Source organism: Euprymna scolopes, chromosome 37, assembly GCF_053919585.1.
Source record: "Euprymna scolopes isolate OS-2025 chromosome 37, ASM5391958v1, whole genome shotgun sequence".
In the NCBI taxonomy this organism is placed as follows: Eukaryota; Metazoa; Mollusca; class Cephalopoda; order Sepiida; family Sepiolidae; genus Euprymna; species Euprymna scolopes.
The window spans coordinates 581,244-588,276 of record NC_136518.1 but is presented as its reverse complement, the minus strand read 5'-3'; positions in this window follow the sequence as shown (position 1 = coordinate 588,276).

Genomic DNA, 7,033 nt, shown 5'->3' with positions numbered 1-7,033 from the left:
ATACCGAATCTTCTCGTGTATATACTCATCAGAAAAACACTCCAGAATTTTTTGCTTAAACAGAAAAAGTACATAAAATATAATGCCAGTAAAAGGAAAAAAAAAAAAGGAAAATTCATAGAAAACTCATCATCGCTTATTATATATAGGAGAAATGTTAAAAGTATAGTTTACTTGGGAACTCTAGAAAAATATATAAGCAGTGCATATACTGGTTTTAAAGCAAGATAATGGAAACCACAAAAAGTAGTCAGTCACATAGATAGTGGTAAAGGCACCTCACTATATAAACATATGTTATCTCCTAAGGAAAATAAGCTAGTACCTGTACAAGGATAGAGTGTTCTGTAGAAATCTATAATCCGATGCTGCACAGTCCCATACATTTTTTTTGTCTCAATAAGAAATGAGTTGAAATAAGTATTAACTGTAAGTACTTTAGACGGTTTAATCTAGATAAATATGGAATTAACCTAGTGAATCCATCATAACATCCCATAAAAAGATTAATTTGCCTTCCCGAGAATAAAAACAAACGTCATTGTAGGTTATTTAAATTCTTAAAAAGGGATAGTTGCAGTAATTGGTTGATTGAATTATGATATCTAAAAAACCAATAAGACTATACTTTAGTCTATAATTAAAATGGGGTGAACAAGTCTGCTAATAGTATCATTCGCAGGTTTAAAAAATTTAGACTTCAAGTATTAGCAGGGATATAAGTATGTACGTGTACCCTTTAATACATGTTAGTGTTTATTTGTATATAGGTGCATGGTTGTGGGTATATGTGTTACCATATATAGCGTGTGTGTTATATATACATACATTTGCGCATGGATAGATGTATATGTGTGTGCACGCGCGTGTGCATGCACGCGCGTGTGAAATCGCAAGTTCTTAATTTCTGACAACTCAATGCGTTTTCGGGCGATTTCGGTATGTTTTCTCTCGGTTGAGGCTATTTCACTCTTACAATTATTTCTAGCTTCTATAAACATTTTTTCCTGTTTATACTGGACTTATGTCAGATAAATCTGCGGAATGTGTGCTGAGTAATGGAAGCTGCACAAGTAGAAATGAATCATTGGTGAGAGTAAGGTATGCTATACACCTTCCGTCTGGGAACATGCGCTTCAAGTGATGCTTTGAACCATTCAGTAGCCTCATTTGCTCACTGTTCCACAGAGAGAGAAGAGATACTTTCTATCTCTAATGTAATCTCTATATAAATAAAATGAACTCATTTTTTCTCGTCTGATTTTGACCTTAATAGGATTAAAAATCAAGATATTTCATGCAAATATAATATGCACAAACGGCAGAACAATATCTGAGGTGTGTTATAGGCTTATTAGTTCTCAAATTCCTCGATAATCTTAGATTTCTATACTTTTTCTGCTGAGAAGTCACGGCCAAAATCGGTTAAGATCAATGGAAGTGGTAAAATATTTTCTCTCTAATAAATTCCTCCTCCCCCTGCCACCACTTAACACCGTTTGGGGATCGTTCACAAGGAACAGTTGAGAAGAGAACACCGGTTTGGCTTCGTAGTTCTTTCATGTGAAGTTATTTAAAATCACTAAACTAAGCTGCAGTGCTCTGTGGCGTAGTGGTTAGCGTGCTGGACAATTCACATCATATTTTCACGTTCGCGCCGACCTACCGTAGTCGTTTTTTTTTTTTTTTTTTTTTTTTCCTAAACAACTGGAATGGACTTTTCTTGGTGGCCGAACTGTTAACGTTGCAGATGTTTTTTTTTTTTTTTTTTTCACACTTTATTTTCCCACTTTTACTCATGACTCCGGGTTTGATCCTTCCTACTTACCTACCATAACATTTTTTAAAACTCCCCCCCCCCGTCCCGGAAACACTCGGGTAACGCCGGGTACCCCCGCTAGTTTCTAATGTCTTGCCAGTCAGCTTTTTTGAAGTACCTTATTATTTTTAGCACTGGCTCTTGAACTTGGGGTCGAAAGTATCGGCTAATTTCTACCAATATCAGAAAAAGATCAGTGTTCCAGAGTTCCTTGGAAACTGTGATAAGAAATAAGTCTAGAAGTGAGGCTGGCTGATCCTGACGACCTGGGAGATGAATCGGGAACGTGACAGTCTATGTTAGAGAATATAGAGAAGCCATATGTGTTGCTACCAGCTCAATACGTGATTAAAGCTAGGTAGTAAATTATGAAAATATATTTATGGCAATTAAGCTACACAGAATCTTCTGTATTTCATCCCCGTAGGGAATGGTCAATCTAAAATGCATAGAATTTGTGTTCCCGAGTATTTTTATATACATTTGATGTTTAATCTAGCAAGCTAACCAACAAGATTCATTGTTATTTTTTCTCACGGGTTAATGATTTCATTAGCCTATGACAGGGCTTAATTTAAACACACTAGGAACATCCCTATTCCAAAATCTAAACCACCCACCAAACAATAAAGTGCGCTACTTACATTACAACTAAATATGAATGAATTCCCTAAACAGGGAATCATACAATATTTGTTATCAACAAATATCATGGTAAACAATACTTAGTTACGATTAAAACTCATATTAAGTCCGCTCTCACTGACACGATACTTTCTCTAAAATAAACGCTTAAGCAAATTCGCTGGCAGGAATTACTGATGAATTCACTTTGATCTGCATTCATCGATTTATTTTTATTTCATGAGTTACGGATGATTTGAATGAAATTTAACGGCTTTTTAAATGGTAAAAGGCCAATCCACGCCATGAAATCATGGTATATATATATATATATATATATATATATATATATATATATATATATATATATATATATATATATATATATGTGTGTGTGTGTGTGTGTGTGTGTGTGTGTGTGTTACATTTGTTTTTGTTTGCGATACTTTTTGAATGAATTCAATTATTTATACGGAAGCACAATTAACCTAAATGCGAGTTGGGAATTATTTTCCCTTAAACTAATTTAGTCCCCCCCCCCAAAAAAAAATGGGGGGCGACATGTATTGTTTAAAATAGAATTATACACTGACATCACCAGAGTGGCTGAATCTAGCGAGATTCGAATTCGGGACCCCATGGAAAGAAGCCTAAACCTCTACCGCTGGGCAATCTCGCGCAACTACTGGATACACCGAGATTTATGTAGATGTTATTTACTTGTTTTTGTTTGCGATACTTTTGAATAAATAAATATATATCCAGCAGTCGCGCAAGATTGCCCAGTGGTAGAGGTTTAGGCTTCTTTCCATGGGGTTCTGATGTCGAATTTCACTAGATTCCACCACTCTGATGAGTCATCGACGATGGAACACGTGTCAGTGTATAATTATATCGCGATTTATGCAAATATTATTTATTTGTTTTTGTTTTCGATACTTTTTGAATAAATAATGGAATTCATTCAAAAAGTATCGAAAACAAAAACAAATACCATCTACACAAATCGCTATATATCCAGCAGTCGCACAAAATAGCCCAGCGGGAGAGGTTTAAGCTTCTTTTCATGGGGTCCAGATTTCGAATCTCGCTAGATTCAGCCACTCTGATGAATCGTAGTTATCAGTGGATATATATACATATATATATGATGGCAGCAAATTCGCTTTTGAACATTGCCATCACTCGATATAGCACAACAAAAAAGAAAAAAAAAGGTATACAGAAACACGAAAACATTCAGTGATGGGCTGCACGAATGTGGCTTTTAAGCCCTGTTAAACTCTGGCATTCCTTAGCACACATTGTACAGACATGTGCACCACTAACAGCACGTTCTTGCTGTTCTTTTCTATGCAGGATCAAATGCCGTTTCAAACCGCCTGTCGTTTTGTGCATTCGCCTGCAGTATACACAGGTTAATTCTGGCAACTCAAGACTGCTTTGTGGCCCGTTGTGCCGATGAGTAGACTGGTGACTCATCAGCCCAGCTCTGCTAAGGCATATTCTTCCGCACACCTCACACTCCAGGCCAATTTGGCTCCCCCTCCCATCCACGGCTCCTTTCACTCTCCCTTTCCGGATATCACGCTTCAGCCGCTCATACTGGGTTCGATCCACCTCAAACTTGCCCACACCTATCCGCAAGGTCCTTCTCCACCCTCTGCGATCCAAAGCAAGACTCTCCCAAGTTCTTTCATCAATCCCAGAATTTTTAAGGTGGATCTTAAACAATCCTTAAATCTCAATTTAGGCTTTTGAGCCAGATGTCTTCCCTCGGCGAGCTCACCATAAAGGAGTTGTTTGGGAAGTCGACTGTCTAACATCCTCACCACATGTCCACTCCATCTCAGTCTATGCTTAATAACGTGAGCCTCAATGCTAAGGCATTGGGTTCGATCAAGCACCTCTACATCACTGACATACATCTGCCAACCCACACCTAAGATTCGCGGTAGGCACATCTGGTGAAACCGTTCGAGACATCTCAAATGCTCCCTGTATGTTGTCCAAGTTTCACAACCATAGAGAAGAGTAGAGAGAACGCATGCGGCATAAACCTTCATCTTAGTTGGCAGCAAGATCCCATGACGTCTCCACAGACGCCCGTCCAACTTTCCGAAGGCATCACTTGCCCTGCTGATCCATAACGATACCTCATCATCCAGGGTACCAGACATACTCAGTGTGCTACCCAAGTATACAAACTTAGAGACAACCACTATCCTTGACCCACAGATATAAACTGATGGCTCATAGTATAGCATTCCCGCTGATACATTAAGACAGTTTTTTTCAGATTGATGGTCAGGCCCAATGCACTGCAGGCAACCACAAAAGCATCCACAAGATGCTGCATATCAGTCACCGTATGAGCCACCAGATCACAGTCATCCGCTTAGAGCAAGTCACGAATCGTGTTGGTGAGTACTTTTGTACTTGCATTGAAATGCCTAATGTTGAACAACCCCCCAGTAGTTCGGTAACGAATATAGACACCATCAGAGCACCCCCCAAATGCCATCCGAAAGACCATGGTGAAATACAACGCAAAGAGTGTGGGTGCCGGAATGTCTGCCTGCTTAACACCATTTTCTACCGAGATAGAATCAGCCAGCTTTCCCCCAACGTTGATCACAGCCTTCATATCATTGTGGAAGAGCTTTAAGATGGTTATAAACTTGTCAGGACAGCAAAGCCTTTTCAAAATCTCCCACAAAGCATCCCTATTGATCGTATCAAAAGCCTTAGTTAAATCGATGAAAACGTGATACAGTCCCTTTTGCTGTTCTATACATTTCTCCTGCAGTTGCCTGGCTGTAAAAATCATATCCACTGTCCCTCAACATCTTCTGAAACCACACTGCGACTCAGGCAAAACATCATCAGCAATATGCTCCAGCATTCTGTCTAGCATGATCCTACAGAGCACTTTACCGACTACTGACAGCAAAGAGATGGCGCGATAGTTTCCACATTCATCTCTGCTACCCTTCCCCTTGTATAGCACTACCATCAATGCAATCTGCCAATCCAGCAGTCTGCAACAATTCCGCTAAGCGTTGCATCATCTTGAGTCCAGAACATTTAAAGATCTCTGCATGCAAACGATTCGGGTCAGGAGACTTTCCATTGTTCAGCTTATGGACAGCTGTTTCAACCTCCTGGAGAGAAGGAACCTCTGCCAAGATATCCTTGACAGGATTGCTAGGAATCGACCTAACAAACTCCTAATCAACGTAAGAAGGTCTGTTCAGGAGGTCATCGAAATGCTCCCTCCATCTATGAAGAATCTTCTCAAAGAAGATCCCCATCATCTTTCGAGCACAGAGGAGTGATAGGTGATCTGGATGGTCCGTAAACTGCGTGCAGTAGGCTGTATAAGACCTTGGTGTTTTTCGAATCCGAGACGAGTTGTATTTCCTCAGCTTTCTGCCTCCATCATTCATCCTGCATGTTACGCAACCTCCACTGCACCTCGCGCTTGATTGCCTTAAACCTGTCCCTCAATCGATCTTGCTCACCATCCGTCAAACCACCCCCGAGATAAGCGTGCAATGCCCTGGCTTTTGAATTAAGCAGAGCCTGAATTTCAGTATCATTCTCATTGAACCAATCCTGATGTTTACGCTCACAATAACCTAATACTCTCTCACATACCTCATAGACAGATTCCTTAAAAGCAGGCCAAGTATTTTCACAATCAATCTCTTCCATCTCCTTAACTAGTTTCTCTCTCACAATATTGTCTTTTAGACGGGCAACATTAAGTCGCTTTGGGATAGCCACACTAGTTCCCCTCATCTTGGGCTTCACAACACACTTAATCTTTGTACGGACCAACCGATGGTCGGTCCAGCACTCTGCACCCCGCGTGACACGAACGCTGCAGATATTCCTCATCTCACATTTTCTGACTAACACATAGTCTATCAAGTGCCATTTTTTTTTTTTTTTTTTTTTTTTTTTTTTTACAAAGGCGTCACCACATTATCAAGGCCCAGAGGCCACTCAAGGATAAGGGTTAAAGAGTGTACAGTAGAAATTGGTCAATATAGTAATCATTAGTAATGAAAATTTGGTAAATTTGATAACTTATATGGAACGGCTCATCAAGAACTTATTTACTTTAGACTTGAACACAACCATATTGTAGTCAGCCGGAAAGCAGGAAAACGGAAGACAATTCCACAGGCGTGCAGTTCTAAGAAAGAAGCTTTGTTCATGGAATCTACGTTTAGGTTTAGGCACAGATAAAGAGTGGGGGAAATTATTGATAGTGTTTACAGCTAGACGAGTGTTTCTTGTGAAAGTTTGGCGAGGGGGGACCATAGATTGAAGCTCAGTTGAACACTTTCCATGAAAATAACGATACATCAGAGACAAACTCGCAACATCTCTTCTGTGAGATAGAGGTTGCAAGGAGGAGAAAAGGACATCTCCTACGAGGCTACGAAGTCTATTTTGAACTCTATCAAGGCAGGACAAGTCCTTTCTAGCAGCTCCTGCCCAGATGTGGCAACAGTATTCCATCCTTGGACGTACCTGGCTCTTATATAGGTAGAGAATAGCATCAGCAGTGAGATATCT